This window comes from Gouania willdenowi, unplaced genomic scaffold, assembly GCF_900634775.1.
Source record: "Gouania willdenowi unplaced genomic scaffold, fGouWil2.1 scaffold_269_arrow_ctg1, whole genome shotgun sequence".
Classification (NCBI taxonomy): Eukaryota; Metazoa; Chordata; class Actinopteri; order Blenniiformes; family Gobiesocidae; genus Gouania; species Gouania willdenowi.
In genome coordinates this window covers 135,459-157,678 of record NW_021145026.1, presented here as the reverse complement: position 1 = coordinate 157,678, position 22,220 = coordinate 135,459, and the positions used below count along the sequence as shown (strand labels likewise).

General features: G+C 35.0%; 1 protein-coding gene across 2 annotated transcripts in view; it reads left to right on the top strand.

Moving 5' to 3' along the window:
* LOC114459136 (E3 ubiquitin-protein ligase TRIM39-like) overlaps positions 1–22,220 on the top strand; it is a 476,570-nt gene that overhangs the window by 420,578 nt on the left and 33,772 nt on the right. The gene's annotated exons all lie outside the window — the stretch shown is intronic.

Genomic DNA, 22,220 nt, shown 5'->3' with positions numbered 1-22,220 from the left:
GAGAGCTGGAGGAACGTAAACAATGACTGGAAAAGAAAGCTCGTGGAAATACGGAGGAAAAAGACTGTGAAGAGGAGTAACAACAGGAACAATGACTGCAGACGAGAAAAAAAAAAAAAAAAGGGAAGAAACGAGGTTGGATGTAAAATTATCTGTGTTCAAATTAGGGGACGGATCTAGATAAGCATAATGCTTTTTTCCATCGCCCTTTCCGGCATGAAAAAAGGACAAAAAAAACAAAAAAAAAACAATGATGTGATTTTGCTCTGAATGTCAAATGAATTTCTGTGAATGCAACCATGTCGGAAATGAACTGAATAAATAAAATAAATAATTATTTATTATAATAAAGACAACAATATATCTTTTTAGGTGTAGGATAGTGTTTGATACATTTATAATGCAAACTACTATTATTTTTTTCATTTTTTACGCTATTTTTACCAGATTTACATCAACAAATTGTGAAATTTTTGGCAATTGTGTGCTTTAATGTGTGCTAAATAAATAAATAAATGAAAATGAAATGGAGCCTCAGGGATCATACAATTGTTAATATCTCTAGAATCTATTGACATGTTTTAAATTGGACTTTCCTAATAATCTTGACAAAGGTTTGTGCTTTTGGCTTCACTTCAGTTCTCACTCACTTTCTCTTTTGTTCACACAGCTTGAAGAGCTCAGCACCTCTATGTGTCCTTTCCAAAAAAAATAAATGGTACAACCACCACTCACTCCTTCCCTCTAGTCACGGCCACCACCATTATACTTGAGCTCCACACTTGTCACCAGACTGTTTGAATGGATTTCACAACACAATAAGCTCAATATACACAACTATTACATCACATTTTTTGACTGTAATTGGTTAATCATGTAACTTTTACAACTTAAACTACCTCTTTTTTTCACTTTAGAATGACATTGCAGGATTTGATCCATAGAGATGCTCTGGCCCCTTCAACAGCCTGCAGTCTATGAAGGTGAAGGTTCTAAAGGTAAAGGAGGAGGTCACGGTGGTGTCATGGATAGTGGCTTCCTTTGTTTACAATAAAATGTTCCTGAAACTTATGTCTGATTAAAGAATCTTCTATTCAAAAAAGTCTGTCTTTACTTGAATCACAAACACTCATTGCTATGTTTTCTGCACAGCTGAACAGGTAGTAGCAGCACCAAGAATAAGGTAAATGTAGGTGAAATGAATATTATCAATATCTGTAAAAGATAAAGATTTTATGAATGCAGAGTAGTCAACTGTTTTTAGAGACAATATTAAATACGTACACACTAAGCATGTGGAGATTAATCGATATGAATCAGTATCTCGATATAAACATGTGCGATGCGAGTGTATGGATTCATTCAGTGGCATCGGTACAATTTACAGGTGAAATCGAGATGCATCGGTCACTGCGTGCCTGCATCAGTAAAATCCATGGTTGCATCCATTTTTTCATCCATCCATCCATCCATCTATCCATCCATCTATTTTCTGACTCGCTTGTTCCTGTTTTCAGGTCGCAGGGCAGACATAAATGGTTATCATGACCTCTGACCTTTGTGATAATCTAAGACTAAAATAGATGGCAAGATGGCGCCTATGTTTGGCTGTGCCGCTGCCTCTCTGTTACGATGTCTGTTACAATGTCGGTTTCCTGCATCATTTCTAATAATCTCTGCCATCATATCTTTTCTGACAACCAGCAATTGTGCAGCGATGACCGGGCTAAACCGGTCTTCGCTGCACGTCAGGAGGAAGAAGGGGGGGGTGGGGGTTGGTACAAAATACCCCCAGCCTGTGAGCCAGATAGCAAAATAATAGGTGACGTGCAGGAGGTAGCAGTGCACCTTTGGATGAGAGATCATCCATGCTCAGCAGAGCTAAGAGGGAGAGGAGGAAAGGCGTTTACGATACAAAAAATGGTGCTACGTACGAGAGTTGACGTTTCCAGCAGCACATAGCAGCGCACACTCAACCAGGGCATGTGTGGAACTCATGGATAGTGTGGCGATGGTGAGATAAAACGATAAAAGAAACGGGGAACCGAGTGACACTCTGCATCTCCGGGAGGAAGAGGAAGTTGTGTGTGTGCAGACTGACTGGGGGAGAGACTTGGAGGAACGCCAAAATACAGTAAGAAATCCATTCAACTCTGACCTAGATAGTAAAATAATAATAATAAAAAAATAGCTTTAAAGTCACTGACAGGGTTTTTTTTTTTAGAAAAAGGCTGTTTTCTCAGCTTTTTGCTCTGAAACTGAAGATTTGTGTAAAACTTGCTCTATTCAACGGCTGACTACAAAAGAACGAAACGAGCCAGAAACAAATGTTTTTTTTTTTTTTTTGATGAATCCGGTGTCAGATTTCAGATAGTCATTGTAGAAAATATTCTGTGGGTCTTTAAAATCAGTCAAAATGCTCAAAAACAGCTGGCACTGAGGGGGGTAGAAAATCTGAAAATGGCTGGCACTGAACGAGTTAAGTGAGAACAGACCATATTCATTAAGTGTTATTAAGAGACAATAACTATTCTTGTGGTGCTACCACCTTATTAAGTCCATACTAAGCAAAACATATTGAGATCATAATTCATATACAACAACTTCCTTACTTATTACTAATAAGTAATAATTCTGAGGTTATTGAGGGAAAACTCTGAGTTAATGGCTTACTGTTTGTATAATATAGCCATGCAGAATAAGGCATTAATAAGTACTTAACAATGACTGACTAAGAGTCAACATGTTAATAATTAGCATGCTAATAATAAGGACTTAATGGTGAATAGGTGTACCCCCCGACTCACTGCCACCTCATTCTACTCCACCTCATCCTGTGAAAACTTAATGTCATTTCTCACCTCAAAAATCCAGAACATTCATCACCACCTCAGTCAGAACTCTCCTCTCCCCATCTCACCAGAATCCTTCCCATTTACTCGTTCCTTTTCCACTTTCCAACTCCCCCCTCCCTCTGAAATCTCAGACCTCATCCGTCAGTCCAAACATCCTCCTGTCAGTTGATCAAAGCCTCCCTCCCCTCTCTGGTTCCCATCATTTCTATCATCATTATCACTGGAACCCCCCCCCCCCCCCCCCCTACTGACTGTATCACAGAAGATCAACACTCTCCAAATCCAATAGTTTCTCCATCCAAATCAACAACTCCTCCGTCTCCTCCTCCCCACAGGTTAAGAGTCTGGGTGTCATCCTAGACAGCACTCTATCTTACAGATCTCACATCAATAGTATCACTTAGTCAGCATATATAGACCCTCCTCCTCCATTCATCTGACCACTCCCCTAGCCCGCCTCACCTGTGATTTTATACTATGCACTCTAATGGTTTAACGATGTACTGTTAAAGTGACTGGAAACGTGCTGATTTTCATATAAAATTTATTATTATTATTATTAATATTATTATTATTATTATTATTCTGCCACCTAGTGTTGATGGTTGGAAATGATGCAATACACCCTAACAACAGTGTTTTTTTGGAGGGGGGTGTCAGTGGGGGACTAGGGCTGTGTTCATGAGGATGGTGTCAGAGGGAAAGAAACTGTTTTTGTGTCTGGAGGTTCTGGTCCTGATGGACCTAAACCTCCTTCCAGAGGGGAGACATTGAAACAGTTTGTGGTCAGGGTGGGAGGGGTCGGCCTCAGAGTCCTGGAGGGAGGGCAGATTGCAGCCAATCATCTTCTCTGCTGAGTAGATGATACGCTGCAGTCTGGCCTTGGCCTTGGCCGAGGCTGCAGCGTACCAGATGGAGATGGAGGAGCAGAGGATGGACTGGATGATGGATCTGTAGAAGTTCACCATCATCTTTGTTGGCAGACTGAACTTCTTCAGCTGCTGCAGGAAGTACATCCTCTGCTGAGCTTTTTTGATGAGGGAGCTGATGTTCAGCTCCCTCTTGAGGTCCTGGGTGATGATGGTCCCCAGGAAGCAGAAGAGCTCACTGTAGAGTCTCCCGGGGTGAGGGGTGCTGGGTTCTTCCTGAAGTCTGCTATCATCTCCACTGTCTTTAAAGCGTTGAGCTCCAGGTTGTTCTGGCTGCACCAGGACACCAGTCGGTCTGTCTCCACCTGTAGGTGGACTCGTCTCCATCAGAGATGAGTCCGATGATGGTCGTGTCGTCCACAAACTTCAGGAGTTTGACCACCTGGTGAGAGGAGGAGCAGATGTTGGTCAACAGGGAGAAGATCAGAGGAGAAAGACCACAGCCCTGAGGAGATCCAGTGCTGATGGTCCACGAAGCAGAGATGGTTTTTCCCAGCTTCACGTGCTGCTTCCTGTCAGACAGGAAGTCTGTGATCCACCTGCAGGTGGAGTAGTTATGATCATAAACAGACTATTTATTATTAATGTAGGTTTTGTTTCAGATTTATTTGAATAAAAACTTATTTCCTCCATGTTGAGCTACTTTTTTCCTCCACCTGGTTTTACTGGATCCCAAGCTGATGATATTTGAACCAAAAACATCTGGACCAAACATGTAAATTTCAACTCACAGCATATGAAACGTAATCCTTGGTTACACATATTTAAATATACATTTCCATACAATACATCTGAACCAAATATTTACAGTATCTGAATCAAAGGGAAAATTAGATCCTTGTGATCAGGTGCAAATGAGGAAAATCATCAAAGAAAGAAGGATATTTTCTGTTGTTATGGTGACTGGCTTATTTCAGTTTGATTTCATCAGAGAACAAAAGGTTTGAAATGTTTCCCTATCCTGACTCTCACAATGAGCAGAGAAGTGTTTTCACCTTTATTTTGATTGTTGTATTGAAGCAACAGCTCAACAGTAACACACTTTGGTCCATGAAGCAGAAGAGATAGAAACTAATCACCAGTAAATAAAGTCCAGTAAAACAAAAAGCAGGAATAAATAGTTGCTTCCTGGTAAAGATAGTAGCTCTAAAAATGGTTCCAATGATAAACTTGGTGATATTACAGCCTGTGCAGCAGTATGGGGGGGGACGCATGTCCAGGTCTTAGTATCACCCGTCTGATGAAACCTGTTCCGTTTGCTGATCTCCATGTGTGTGATAAGTCCATGTGTCCGTGTTAATGTCAGCATGTTTATGCCTCCGTCCATTCCCTTTTTTCTTTATATTCATGGCTAAAAACGCTCTTATTAAATAGTGTCGGCTCTATTCAGGGCTGCCATTTTGGATTATGTCATCACCCAGTGTGTCATCACCAGAAGTTGCACATGTACAGAACAATCAGAATTAACTTAAAGCCAATTTAAGTTTTGTTAACTGTTTACAAAAAAGAGGAATTATTTAATGATTTAAAAACAGAACAAACCAGCCACCTAATTCAGAATTAAGTTCAATTTGGAATTAAATCGGGCCAGTGTTTGTGTGATTTGTGTGTGTGTGCCCGTGTGCGTGTGTGAGATACTTTTTTATTTTAGTTTATCAGCCTAAGCAGTGATTAAATGTGCTTTATATATAGACTTAACTTGTACACAATGGTGGTAATAGTTTAAAGATAAAGTCTGGTCTGTAATGGAGTGAGGCTGGATTAATTACATTTAAACTGGGGTTAAAGTTATTTATCACATCTACTTAAATTTGTTTCATTTTTTTTAAGGTACTTGTACTTTTTGTGTTGGTGTATGTGTGTGTTTTGTTCTTTGTCCTATTAGCATACCTTAACCTAATAATGCAAATAAAACAAGTTAATTATTGAGTAGTTGTAAATTGTGCTATAATACATACTAATGCTATACTATCATTATCATTTCATCAGAAAACATCAAACAATGACAGACTTCACGATGTCAAAGACATGAAGTAACCACAGAGAGAAGCTGTGACTGAGAACATCCTCTACATCAGAGGTCTCATTCTCTATAGAAAATAAAAGCCAGTAAATAACACCTCTGTGGATGCGTCCCATGGTTTCTATCGGCTATAATTGGCTAATGTCCCACTGTCCCGACTGATACTAAACGCCCCACTTTTTTCTGCTCTCTATCTCGGTACTTTCTACCATCTACAAATGTCACGATGTTCATGTCATCACGAAATACATGAACATTGAGTACAAAAAGAAAGAGTGGTTCATTATCCGCCTTGTTGTCGCTGGAAGAAAAAGGGTAAATGACGTTCTCCATGCGTCTGGTTGGCTAAACACGTGACTTTAACTGTATTGCTTGAAAAATAAAAATAATAAAAATTACTGGGAGAGCGACAGCAATTAGCTGACGTCATGTCATGTTGGATTTTCTGCAGATACACTTTTTAAGTTTTTGGTTGAAATGTCATGACAGAAATGAAGATAATTAATTTAACGAAATAACCAAAGAATGACGGGCAGTGCTGACCCTAACCTCTCTGGTGCCCTAGGACAGATTTTATTTTGGCCCCTTTATAGTTTTTATACCACGTATTTGACATTTACATTATTGTTATATTATTATTATCAGAATCATTTCTAACACTTACATAGTGGTCTTCACCATATCCACAAAGATGCTTTACATGAGGAGAAAACATGAGCAAAATTACTTTTTTGACATTTTATTTACTTGTGATAAAAATGTTTCACATACACATATAAAAGAACACAAACAAGTAAATAAAAGCTAATTTAACTATCTTGGTAATTAATATTAATATAGTAAAGCATTGCACAAAAACAAGATACAGATTAAAGATAGATAGATAGTGGTGGGTTGGCTCATCAAAGATTATTTTTCATTTAAATACTTGTGACTACAATGTTTTACTATATTTCATTTTGTGAAAAGATGAAAAACTTCCAGATTTAACATAATATTACTTAAATTTCAGTAATGAACACACATTAATTTACACAATTACAGTTCACAGAAGTATTGCACAAAGAAACTATTTAGTTAAAATAATGTCATTTTCTGGTGGTGATTTATAAACAGCTTTAACCAACACAAGCTAAAAAAGCTCCATTCATTATATGAGGAGAGATTTGTCTCAGAAATATTCACTAATACATAAGGAGCCCTGGAGGTGACATGGATAAAAAAAATGATCTCACACTGTAACTTAATTATCTCGTAGTGTAACTTACTTATAATCTCACACTGTGAGTTACAGAGACTGGTTCTGAGTCAGAGTTTATCACAATGACATCATCCACAGTGCTGGATATTCATCTGTTTATTGATTTTTACTTTGAAAGTGAGTTAAAATATAAAGATATTAATGATTTGTTTGCTAGTTGGCACAACTTTAACATGAGTGACGGACAGGTAAAGATGATACTTTAGTTCTAGAGGACACAGTCGTCATAAAGCATAGCTTAGAGTCCTGGTTGAATTCATTAACAACAACTACAATACTACGGTAACTTCATGGATACCTGTGGATAATAATAATATTAATGCATTAGATTTTATTTAGTGCTTTTCATAGACACTCAAAGCTCTTTACATTGATGTGCATCATTCTTTCACTCCACACACAGTGGTGGTAAGCTACTATTGTAGCCACAGCTGCCCTGGGGCAGACTGACAGAAGTGAGGCTACCATAGTGAACCATGGGTCCCTCTGACCACCAACAACACTCACTCACACACTACATTCATACAATGGATGTACATGGACTTGAAAATGGTTGTATTAGAGTTTTTCAGCGTTTCCTCGTCCCTACAGATGCAGACAATAGCCTTGATAGTTACTGACCCTCAAAGTAACACCACCAGTAATGTTACATACAGCACTAAGATAAGACTGTACAGTGAATAGTGAATGTGATCATGTCCCTCTGTCACACATTGATCCCACCCACCCACCAACCACAGCATGGAAGGTCCAGTTGACAGAATGTTATATATGTCACTCACATGTACTACCCAAAACAATGTTTGACTGTTTGACCTACATAAAGATATTACATTAAAAAAGAAGAAAAACACTCATTTCCTTAATACTCTGTGTGTTATTTTCTCTAATGAAGCACGTTATTCATACATACTGTATATCTGTGTAGAGTCAAATGTGCTGATCAATCAATTCAACAATGTTGGCCCCAAATGAAGTGAAGCAAAGCAGATGAGAAAGTGTTTTATTTCTATTAACAACAGGCTGAGAGGAAACATTGGTCTATGTGTAACACAGCAGTGATGGTTACAGCATTCATCCTCTGCTTCAGTGGATCAATCACATCTGAAATGAAAAAACTACAAAGACACACATTTCATTTTCTTTTATTTCTAGAATTATCTTTTGATAATGTTTGTTGTTGTGAGGATTAGGACACAATGTGACAAGATGTGTCAGCTCAGATATTTTTATACTGCGTTTTATTTTATGTAGATTAAATTTGTGAAAGTGAAAACATAGAATACAGTTATTTAAGTTTGTTTTGTGTGTGGTTTTATGATTTGAAAAATAATAAATAAAACATTTTAAAAATAAATTTTAATCAGTTTTTTTTAAAATCATAAATTATTAGACATTTCAGAGGACTCCATTTTAATTCAAGGTGACCCAACATGGTGTCACGACCCCAAGGTTAAAAAACACTGCATTACATTATAGTGTACAGGAGTAGGGGGTACATGGCCTCAGGTTAAATGTTTGAAGGGGTACGGACTGTGAAAAGTTTGGGAACCACTGCATTAGAACAATAGTTTACAGGAATTTAGTGAACAAAGCTTTTTAACTGTAAATAATATGTATGTAAACACTATTTAAACTATAAATGAATAATTATGTGTCTGGACACAAAACGTCTTTACAGTATGTGTGTAATAAACACTGGTTATAGCTGCTCACCATCATTAGCATCATTAGCTCACATACACACTGTCAGTGGTGGACCGTCAGGGCCAGCAAGGCCTTCTCTGCTGGCCTAAACATAATCAGAAAATAAATTTTATTTTAATATTTTTTTTTCATAAATATGTATTAAATTATTCCTCATAGTCTCTTCATTTCATAGCTTTCCTCTTGGTTGCACTGCTTCCAGGATTGTATATTTATCTAATAGCTTTCATCCAATTATATTTGAGCTGTCACGTGTTGCCAGGCTCCATGAAATCTTCCCGAGGCCTTCAGAAATAACAGTGGGTGGGGCCTGTACACTTAAATGAACTGAAACAGACAGATTGTGATAACCAATCAGATTTCAAGTTGGTGACATCAGGGCCAGCTAGCAGGCATCACGTTGAACGTGACACGTTCTGACATTCACGTCCTCTGATTGGATACGCTCTAGTGAGAGGCAGCGCTATGCAAAGTAGAGTGACGTTAACCAAATGGAAGCTGGTGTCCCGTTAGCGACTTGAACGAGCTAAAACGTTAATAATGTTTTTTTTCAACCCACAATGACTGAAGGAGGAGAAGAGATTGACCTGGTCGCTGATATACATGCAACGCCATTTTCAAGATGGACCTTTCAAGAAAAACTTGATATTGTGAGGATAGGTGGTCCAACCCCCGCGCTAGCTAACCTGTCCCAGCCAGGAAAAGGGTTTGTGTGTTACGAATGGTGAGACTCAGGTGCAGGTCAACAAGACACGACTTCAAATTGCATACAATAAGTTTTAATAAACAACCAGCCAAAATACAAAAACAACCAGAAACAAAACAAATGCTATACTACACAAAAATATCCTAACAAAAAACAACTTCAATGAGCGAAAAGTACCAACTGAATAAAAAGCTTGACTGGGGTGCAGCAGAGTATGAGGGAAAGGAAGTCCGGCAAATGTCAGTGGCAGGTGGATTGCTGACGGGGTGATGGAGGGTGACTGGTGAAGCTGCGGAAGTCCGGGTGTAGGGATCCAGGGAGTTTGCAGGGGTGCAGAGGGGAAGGAGATCCGGAGTTTGTCCTGTCTTGTCCACAGAGGGTAGAGGAGGGTTTGGAGGCCAGAGTGTGCAGAGTTCCAAGATTCAGCTTTACAGTCCGACGAGGAACTGAAGTCCAGAGTGAAGCTTTATTCAGTGGAGAAGATCAGACCCAGGTGCACTTCATCAGCTGATTGGTAGACAATACACCTGCCAAGCTGCCACCCACCTAGAGAGAACAGAGACTGCACTACCTGGCTTCCGAGCCAGAGGGCGTGACATTGTGCGTCACTTTCAAAGCAGCAGCTACGAGCGGTATCCCTGGCTCACAGGTTCAGAGAGACTCGGCTTTCAGCACTAGCCTCCATGTCGATAGAAAAGGACTTATTGGTGGAGCTGAGACGGATAGATAAACTGTACAACAGTCATTGAAGTCTTCTTGAGGAAAGAAAGGAGGATGGATTTTGTGTTCAAATAAGCGAGGATAGTCGTTTTGGTGAGTACAAAGCTTTTATTTTGTGATTTTATTTCGTAAGCCCTGTCTTGACGGTCTGGCGGAGCAGTCTGCGCCGTGCCACGCCGTGCCACGCCGGGCGCAGCCTGCGCTTTCCCATCGAGACAGTAGTTGTACTCGACTATGTTTGTTTCTGTATAAATGTATGGTTTAGAGAGACATGATGTCATAATGATGGTATTAAGAGGTGGAATCATTCAGTGTAGGACATCACTGAAGGCCTAGGTGTGAAATGCACAGCTCGCCACTGCACAATGTATAGCTCTGTACGTACAGTAGCACTGATTTTAGCATGTTAAGCAGTAAGTTAGACCATGTATAACTTCTCTGATAAATACAGACATTTTCACATTTCATCGTCTAGTTCAGTTGAAAACGTGTGTAGAACTGAAACGTTCTAATACCTAAACATGTTATTCTACTGTAACACAACACGGAAACAAGAACAAAAATTATGTAAAGAGCTTTGAGTGTCTATGAAAAACACTAAATAAAATCTAATACATTAATATTATTATTATCCACAGGTATCCATGAACTTACCGTAGTATTGTAATTGTTGTTAATGAATTCAACCAGGACTCTAAGCTATGCTTTATGACGACTGTGTCCTCTAGAACTAAAGTATCCTCTTTACCTGTCTGTCACTCATGTTAAAGTTGTGCTGACTGCAAATCATTAATATCTTTATATTTTAACTTGAATCAGAATCAGAATCAGAATCAGAATCATCTTTATTCGCCAAGTGTATGTTGTACACACGAGGAATTTGACTCGGTCAACTGTGTTCTCTCCAATAGTGAAAACATTCAATAATAAACAATCAACTAGAAGAGATGATAATAAGTATAAACATAAGTATAAATATAAACAGTAGTTAGACTAGAATGTGCAAACTCAATAAAATAACAAGATAATAATAATAATAATAATAATAATAATAATAATAATAATAATAATAATAATAATAATAATAATAATAATAATAATAATAGTATAAAAAAAATAAATAAAAAAAAATAAGATAAAAAATGAAGAAAAATAATAAAAAAGAAAGATAATAATAAAAGTAAAAATCAATAAATGGATGAATATCCAGCACTTTAATGATTTCATTGTGATGAACTGACCCAGAACCAGTCTCTGTTTAAAAAAAAATAGATTACGAGATAATCCCCACAGGAAAAAATAAATAAAAAATTAATAAATTGGAAAACGGATTTAAATGAATTATAATTCGGAAAACGGATTTTAAAAAATAATAATATTTCGGAAAACAAATTAAAAAAATCCAGAAAAGGATTAAAAATATTAATATATTAATTCAGAAAACAGATTAAAGAAATATTAATTTGGAAAACGAATTTAAAAAAAAAAATTATTGATTCGGAAAATGGATTTACAAAAAATATTAATAAGGAAAACTGATTTAAAAAAAAAAATAATTCAGAAAATGGATTAAAAAAAATTAATTCAGAAAATGGATTAAAAAAAAATAAATCAGAAAATGGTTTTAAAAAAAAATATTATGTTGGAAAACGAATTAAAAAAAAAATTATAATCCGGAAAACGGATTTTAAAAAAATTATTCAGAAAACGCATTAAAAAAAAATTTAATTTGGAAAATGAATAAAAAAATAATGATTTGGAAAATGGATTTGAAAAAAATATGAATTCTGTAAACGGATTTAAAAAAATATTGATTTGGAAAACGGATTTAAAAAAGGAAAATCAGAATACGTAATTAAAAATATAGAAATTCAGAAAACGGATTAAAAAATATTAATAATGATTCGAAAAATGGATAAAATAATAATAATTTGGAAAACGGATTTTAAAAAAAAATTTTAATTGGGAAATTTTTTTAAAGATTTCATTTGGAAAAAAGCTCTATCGTACCCGCCTGGCAAATGCAATTTAAAAATCTGCAAAATGGTGACTTGGTACATGCAAGCCGACTGTATAAACAGTCAGCATAATGAAAAATAAAGTTGACATTGATTTTCGACTTTTTTCTTGAAGTGCATGAATTTATTTATTTATTTTTTTATTCTTTTAGCCTCAATTATTTTCTCTTCTGTGGCCCTAATACTCTTCCGTACCCTGGCGTATACCCCTGTCTATATTAAATCATTTAATAGCACCAGATTGAAAAAAAAACTGCTCTCGTAATTCCATTATAAAAGCATTGCAATAATATTAATACATTTTTTTCACCAAATTCAAAGTAATGAAGTGATTATAAAATGTTGGAGTTTAACTATGAGGCCAATATTAATAACAAAACTATGTGTGTGTGCCTATATAAAGCAGCGCCACCCAGCGGCAAAACCTGTTGTTTTTCAAAATAAGTTAAAATATCTGTCATTAAAAAATAAAAGGTAAATAATTCCTCAGGTTCAACCAAACATCACTGGATTTATTTAAACTGTGTTATTTACTATTTATCACAGAGTCAGCATGTTACTGTTTTATTTTGAAAAAGTTTGGAGAATATATAAAGTGAGCAAAAGTCATTTTTTAATATAACTGGTAAACACTGGATAATAAACTTTATTTGACTAAATTTGAAATATAATTACCTTTATCTTTATGTTAGATGTGTTCATTCATTATCCTCTGATGCTGATTGACCCTCTTCAAAATAAAAGCACAAGAATGTTTCATCCATTAGTTTTGTTTGTTTGTCACCAGACCTGTATTGTTTTAACTGGGTCACCAACAAACTCCTACTAAACAATGTAAACACTGCACACCGCTCTCTCACAACAATAAAAGCCCTAGTGATACTAACTAAACCCTCCCATGGGTTAGTTACATGTTTAACTACCCACCACCAGTCACACAGTTTCCATCACATCAGCACTAAACACTTTACAGAGGCCTTTATTCTTTATTTATCACACACAAAAAAACACTTGTCTTTTATTTTGAAAATATCTTTCGTAAGACGTTTGGGGCTTCTATTGATTTAACTTTATAGGAAAGAAGAAAAACAGCGCCACCCAGCGGCCAAACCTGTTGTTTTTAAAAATAAGTTAAAATGTCTGTTTAAAATTACAGCATCACTAAGAAGGAAATAAAAAATAAAATGTAAATATTTCCTCAGATTCAACCAAACATCACTGGTTTTATTTAAAAGGCTTTATTCACTATTTATCACAGTCAACATGTTACTATTTTATTTTGAAAAGGTTTGTAGATAAATCTCTTTATTTATATAACTGGTAAACACTGGATAATCTATGTCAGTGATTCTCAACTAGTGGGTCTGGAGCCCAAAGTGGGTCTTGAACTTGTACTGGTTGGGTCACAGACAGCTAGTCAAAAATAAATAAATACTTAATGTCTCTCATTTTGGACTTGTCTCTTAATTTGAAAGAAACTTTTCTTTTGACAGGCATTCTGTGAAATGTATGTTGTACATGATGTAGATTTATATTTAAAAATATAATATATGTGTGTTTTCAGCAGCTATTTTTGAAAAACTACATTTGTTTGATTGAATTTAAAAAAAAAAAAAAGTCACGATTTAATAACTGTGGTAAAATGTGGGTCCCAGGGTGAGACCAGTTGAGAACCCCTCCAGGGTTGGAGTCAATTACATTTTTTAGTTACAATTACGTTTTCAATTAACCATGTTTATTTACAATTCAATTACGATTATCGTGACAAGCATTTTTTTCAATTACAATAACTTTTTATCCTCAGAAAGTGAATTACAATTACATTCTCAATTACAATGAATCACAATTACTGAGCCTGAAATAAATAACCTAATAAAAGTAAACCTTCCTCTTGTGTTAGCTTTCTGTTAGCATCTCTAATGCTAACGGGTCTTAAATCAGCTGTAAAATATACTAAAAACTAATATCTATCATTTAATTTATTTCCTATCTATTGATTACCTTATTAGGATTCCTAATCAATGAATATATAGGTTTTAATTTATTTTTTTTAAAATGGTAAAATGTGGGAAAGCTTGATATGAAATATATTTTAGTAATTGTTAAATACGTATGTGTAGAACTATACATAGAACTATAATGTGGTTCCCCAGTTTTGTATAAAATTGTAATTGACAATTTTAATTCCAATTACAAAGTCAATTATCTGAACTCAATTACAATTTAATTATAATTACAACAGCAACAGATTTTTTAAATTACAATTACCCTTATAATTACACCATAATTGTAATTAATTATCAATTATGTGATTACAATTCTATTTAAGCCCAAACTTGCCCTGATCTACTTTATTTGACTTAATTTGAAACATAATGACCTTTATGTTTGTGTTCATACATTATCCTCTGCTGCTCGATTTATCCTCTTAAAAATAAAAGCACAAGATTATTTCATCCATTTTTGTTGTTTGTTTGTTTTGTCCAGGAAAATGATTTCAAGTTACAAGTTAAAAACCAGAAAATTAGAAAAATAAATGAGATCAATGTAAAATCAAACAAAGGAAATCCAGCTTTATTGTGACATAAATAAATGGACGTTTAACTCTTATTGTTCCAGCTGTTGACAACAGACAACTGGAACTTAAAGTGTTCACACAGAGCATCACAGAGCAACAGACGGCAGCGTAGACCACCAGCGCCTGTCTGTAGCTGCCGTCCGGGGGTCTGTAGAGTTTGGGGAAGGTGAGGAGTTGGACGGTGCTGAAGGTGAACTTCCTGTTTCTAATGTTATTCTGCACGTTCTCCATCCTACAAGCGTCCCTGCAGAAAGACAGTCACACACTCACTGATTTCTTTTCAATGAATGGAAGCAAAGAAAAGCTTTACAGTTTTACATCACAATGTCCAGGGACTAGAAATGAAAATGATCCATAGGCTACAATCTCACATTTTTACTGAAACGTTTATGAATGTGTGTTGTTCCTTTTATTAAAATAAATTAATATGACTATTGAAATAATAAACATTGCAAAGCATGACTTAAAATGTGTGTGTGTGTTCATTGGCCTTTTGACCAACTGAGAAAGTTCACACACACACACTGTGCTCCACATGAACACGTAATCTCTTGTATTTTAATTTTTTTTCCACCACTAATCCCACCAAGGTGATCTCACAACACCTGTAAACATTAAACTAAAGACAAAGATTAAAAAGTTGACCAGGACCAACACTTAAAGTGGACCAGACACACACCACAATAATTATAAAGAGCTATTAGAGGCAAACATTGTCCTCAGTATTAATAACAGAATAAACTCATATTTGATGTATGGTCAGGTAAAAGTAAGAACAGACAATGAACAACATTAACAAAGAGTCAACTTTAAAAAGTACTGTAGAGATAGTGAATCCTGAGATGTAGTGTAGGGAGAGCGTCCAGCCCTAGCACACAGTATTGTTTAATCCATCTACACTGTCAGCAGATGATAGAGCAGCAGTCTAGGAACTACAAGTCACTGAAATATTAATAAACACAATAAGGCCAAAACAGCAGTAACAAGCAGTTAGTCTGTACCAGTGAGACATTTTATATCAGGATTATTATTGTTTTTACACAGCGTAGCTTCACTGTTTTTATATCTTTTTAACCAACCTACATCTTTTTATTAAAAATAAATAAATCCAAGGCTCATCACTAATTAGAAATGTAAATAAAAACATTAGAAAGAAAAAACCCAACAAGAAGAAACTTTTAAGCCTATATTTACAATATACAGTCATTTTTAGCAAAGTGTCTTTAATAGGAATCAAATAAACACAAAGAACAAATATTTTATGATCTTTAATATTTCATCTTTCAAAATAAAAAGTGTAATGAACAATATGCAGTAATTATTATCATTTTTTTCCCATGTTTTATTTTTTGCATATTTGATAGACGTCATAGGAGGGATAAAAGCAAGTTTAAAAATATTACATATGATTAGAACTACGATTAAACTTTATTCTGTTAAATATTGTTTTGTTTTATTTACATTACATAACATTTATATAATATATGCATCACCTTTGTAAATCTGTTTCAACATTTGTAAAAGTGTTTATGATGTTTGTATTTTTTTAGATAATTATGCACATTTATTTTCAAAATTGTAAATTTATTGTGGCATTGCTTTGTACTCTGTAGTTCCCAATATATACGAAAATAGACATGTGAACATATAAAACATGTAAACAATTGATAGACTTCTACAAACACACACACACACACACACACACACACACACACACACACACACACACACACACACACACACACACTTTCACTGTTTGCTTATTTATTATAAATAATCTAGTTTGGAATGATTTATTGAAGACATATTTATATATTCTATATAATCTGAATTCATGAAAAGTACATTTTAAAGCAATACGTTGACATTTCATGATGTATTTTTTTTTTAACAATGTGAACTATTTATTTTTAATCTACAGAATGAAAAAACAATGAAAATAAAGTTTTATTGACTTGACTTTTTTGGAATTAATCTGTGTTTCTTGGCTCAACAATCTCCTTAGTGAGGTCGTATCCAACATTCACCAAATACCTGTTAAATTTAGGATTAATATCTGTTATTCTTACACTACATCATTACTCTTTATTAAATTATTTGGATTATCAGTTGTTCTTTTTGATTATTTAATTTACAACAGTCCATGTTTTTTTAGTGTTACTCTTATATTGTTCTAATAATTTTTCATGTTCATATATAAAAAGTGTGTTGTTACAGTTGCCGAAGTACTTTGGGTTAGTGTTAGGTTTAGTTTTAGTCACGTGACCTAAACTAGCCAATTAGGGGCGCTGCGTACAGATAAAATGTCGGTATATTGATATGTCAACCGTACGGACAGCCACTGCCTAATAAATATCATATTATTTTAAAGTTGTCATAATGTTTACTCATTGGTTTTTATATCTCGTATGCTTATCTTCTGCTTCTTTAGGTTTATAAAGATTTTATTCAGGACATTTATCTTAGTGCATACAGTCTCGAAGGCCTCAGTAATCCAAGGCTTGTTCTAAAGCTTCTGCTTCCTGCTCTTTGTTTAAAGGACAGTTTTTCTCATGTAGCATCACTAATGTGGACATAAAGACATCATAGACATTGTTTGGATGATCACATTGATAGATCTAAGCCCAGCTCTGGTTTGTAACTGGAAGCTGTTCACTGATATCACTTCTAAATAATCCTCCATCTACTTTCCAATCAGCTGAATGTGTCCAAATGTTAATGATGGATGTGTCAGTGTCTAATGTGACTCTGCTTGGCTTTAGAATGACTAAGAACAGGCCACAGCTGTACATTGGATGTATAACATCACAAGTCTTTATGTGTCTGTTTGGATTCATAATATTAATAATGAAGTCACTCCAAACACTTTGTATTTTATTGAATCATCAGAGTTATGAAACATGTCAGCTAATGTGTTCTTCAGTGTGCCAATGCACCACCCTGGTGTTCTGTATATACAACTTTATATTATATTCATTTACACACTTAGACATGTGATTAACCTGGACACACCTCCACTCTGACCACATACAGGGAGACTCCGCCCCCTTTTAATCAGTGCTGTTCATTGGGAATAATTCATATCCTTCTAGAACCAAAACAGGAACTCTTTCACTGTCTCAGATGTTGATAAAACACTATATTTAAATAAAAAGCCTTATTACTGTAGAAACAATCTCATACTAAAGAATTCTGCACTTGTTTGACTCATTTTATCAGAATTTGTTAGAAAGACATCATGACTGGATGTGAAAACAGCAGTTACTCTAAAAGTCTATTTTTACACTCAGTTTCCAGAGGAACCTTCACTTCCTGTTCTTAGATCCATCCAGTGGATGTTCTTCTCATGGGAACCATGTGTGTTTGATGGAGGATTATGTGCTATCCAATGAAAAGCTCTCCCTCTCTCTGACATGTTTCTCTGTTCAAAGAAATCCAGCACAGACAATAACACGTCTTTATTTAAAGGAACAAAGCTTCACTGGACATTTGATATCATTACATTTACATTGATTCAAACTTTATGTCAGAAGGAAGATTTAAGAAGAACTTTAGGATTTCTCATGGTTACATAGAACATTGTAAGTTCTAAAGAAAGGCTGGACAGGCTAAAGAACAGATTAAAGAACATTTCAGAGTTAGAATAAATCTATGAGCTGTAATCACAGAGTTGATAGAAATGTAAATATGGTGATAAAATGGGAGTGTTTGGACACTTTGGGCTCCCCTTCCCCTGATATTCATTCAGCACACTGCATGATCCATTCACAGGCTTTAGGCAGGGTTTCCCTGTCAGGAACCATTTCATCACATTCACTTCAACTGTAGAAAAACATACTTTATATAAAACACATCACATCTAAAATCAAGAAAATACTATTATGTGATGTATTAGATACTCATTTAAAACTCATTACAAATATGAATCCTTTAAAAACACAGAGAAAAGAAACAGATTCAAAGGTACATGATGAAGATGGTCTACATTAACAGCCTGCAGGAGAAAGTAAAAATGACAGAAAACATGAATAACTGCGTAAATTATAAACTAATTCAGTTGTAGATATCTCAAGTCCTCTAAAAAACGAATAATTTTAAAATAACTCCACAATATTTGCAGAGCTCACAGGTTTTCGATGCTGACATCACATAATAGGAGTTATTTTTAAACTCCAATTGTTGCAGGAACTCTCAATTTTTGAAAGTTATGCAATTTTTCCTAAATTATTCTACAACATTTTGGAAAATTAAAGCAAAGTTGCTCATAAACTAGGGCTGGTTTTTCTATAATCTGAAGCCCTTTGGACCTCAAACTGGTCCGTATTTGAACCCTCAACTAAAATGAGTTTGACAGCCCTGATATAGAATCTGTCATTAGTGTATAATAATAATAATAATGTGAATCATTCTTCATATACATCATGTATTAATACAGAAGCTATAGAATGTATATCCTGTATAGAAAGTGAACAAAGGGAAACTTCTTCCTGCTTCCTTTCCAACTGATCATTGTATTGATCTTTTCTTTCAGACCACACCTTCAAAGATCAACAACTTCCTGAACTGTTGGTGTCCATTTTCCAGCTGACAGCAGGTTTATGTTGGAATCCTGTGCAGCCTGATCTCTGGGTTTTTCAGTCCAACACTAGAACCAGAAGGTGTCGTCACCATCCGTGTGTCGCTGGGATCTGAAGATGATTCCTGCTCCATGTCTCCATCCACACAGAGATGTGATTGGAGAACAGATGAAGTGCTGAAGGTCTTCCCACACTCATCACATCTGAAAACATTCTTCTCATGAACTCGTTGGTGGCGATTAAGGTCAGATTTGCTCTTGTAATATTTTCCACATGTGTCACATTTATGAGGTCTTTCTGATGAGTGGCTGATTTGGTGACGTTTTAAATCTTTACATGTTGTAAAAACTTTGTCACACTGGTCACAGGGACACACTTCATGTCCAGTGTGAGATCTCAGGTGTTCAGTGAGGGTTTGTTTGTGTTTATATATTTTCCCACAGTGGTCACAGCGATACAACACTGCTCTGGAGTGAGTCTGTATGTGCCTCATTAAATGTGATCTTTGTGTAAAAGTCTTTCCACACTGTTCACATCTGTGAGCTTTGATTCCACAGTGAATGAGGACATGTTGACTGAGGTTTCCAGATAAACTAAAAGTCTTTCCACATTCATCACATTCAAACTTTTTAACTCCAGTATGAACGACTTTGTGATTTATTAAGGTAGAAATCTGGGTAAAAGCTTTTCCACACTGGTCACAGTTAAATGGCTTTGATCCAGAATGAATTCTTTGATGTTTATTGAGGTCTGATTTACAGCTAAAGACCTTTCCACACTGGTCACATGTATGTTTAGCTTTAACTCCAGCTTGGCTCTGCTGTTGAACTCTTTGCTCTGAAGTTTTTCTCTTAGATTTGTTTCTTTGTTGTGGCTGAGCGTCATGGTCCTGAGAACGTTGAGGTGTCACTTTGTTCTGGCTTCCAGAGTCCTGTAGAACAGTTAGAGATTAAACACAGAGAAGGAACCAAACAAACATTTGTGAATCAGTTGTTAAACCTCCAGCCCTAAACCAGCTCAATGTGGAAAAATGAATATTGGCGCGTTAGCGCCCCCTACAGAGTGAAGATAATTTAATATGAGACAAATGTCCTATTTTAACACACTTTTCATAGGGCGTTTCACTGACAGGGTTCAAAGTTGCTGCAGATCATCTAGAGAAGTGGGACACCAAAAGAGATCCATGGATTTTTGTTAACTTTTACAGTGTTTGTAGGGCAGAGCCGTGAATCTTGGCATAATTTTTTTTTCTCCTTTTTTTTCTGAATACACATAATGGCTCCAAAAAACATACATTACAGAAAAATACACCAAACAAAATAAAATAGATTTCTGAAAAAAAAAAAAAAAAAAAAAAAAACACAAGGGAAATTGCACACACTTTAAATAAATGATCTTTTTATGAATGTAGAAAGTGAGAAACTTCCTTTACTTCTTTTATCAATTAATTAATCTAAATCTAATTTTAAATCATATTTAATTTGCAGAATACCATACAAGATACTTGTCAAGCTTATTTTCTACAATGCTTGTCCAGCTTGAAAGAACATGGATGGAACACAAGTAAGACGTGAGATCACCTCAGCTTTTAAAAGTTTATTCAGTTTTGTTGTAGGTTTTGTAGCAGGTTGAAAACCTTAAAGAAAAGGATGAAAAAGAGAGAAAGGAAGAATGAGCTCTAATCAAATGTTTTTAAAAGAATGAACCACCTGAGCTTTTACTATTTTAAACATTTTATTTATTAAATAAATTAATTTTCTGCTATTTAATATTTAATGTTTTTAAATCAACCTACAATGTTTAACTATTTCTATTTGTAAAATTAAATCATGTGCTTTGCTGTACAAATTTTATCCATTTTAATTAAAGTCTAACTTTTTAGCAATATATTTTACCCATAAACTTATTTATTAATTTTAGTATTTATGTAAACTTATTTATCTGAAACTCTTAACCAATATTTATTATTCTTAATATATCTGTGATTTTATTCTTCATTGTTTTAACCTAAATTACACTATGAAATCACTATATATATATTATATCAATTGGATCAAATAGTACCTTAATGTATTTTGACTAAGATGTCACTAAACAAACAAACTGGTAAAGCCAAACACTTTGGCTGTAGAGTTAACTTACATTTGGGTCAAAATACATATAAACATGGAATCAGCCTGTGTACTTTAACATGACCTATATTCTAACTTAAATACTTGCTTTTAGGAGCTTAAAATAAACATAATAATTCAATAAATCTGAAGACACTCACTAACAACATCTCTGAGCTCCTCCACTACATTATCTGAGAGTCCAAACACACAGGTGTGATAGATTGTCAGTCAAAGTAGTAGAAGGAGGAGCTTAGACCTAATACTTATGTTGGGGCTCGATCTAGTGTCTAATTGTAGAACTACATCTACACCTGACCTCAGGTGAACGCAACAGAAATTCACAGACAAGTTGGTCTGTTTCTAGACAAGCGTGCACTGACTGCGTCGTTTACTCACGTCTTTATAACATCATGTTTGGTCAGATTTTTAGTGCATCACTAATTAATAATGTAATTATTACCAATAAATTATTCAAAGGTCACTCTATTAACCTGAAAACCATAAACTACCTTTATCAGGTCTGTCTCTAGTTACATTAAATTCTAGGATAGATCTGCATAATGATAATAATCATCTTACTAGCACAAGCTAAAAATCTTTTCATAAATTATCTTTTTATGAATATAGAAAATGAGATGTTTCCTGTACTTGTTTTATAAATTAATTAATATAAATCAAATGTTTAATCGTATTTAATTTGCAGAATACCATACGATATACTGGGTTCAAAAA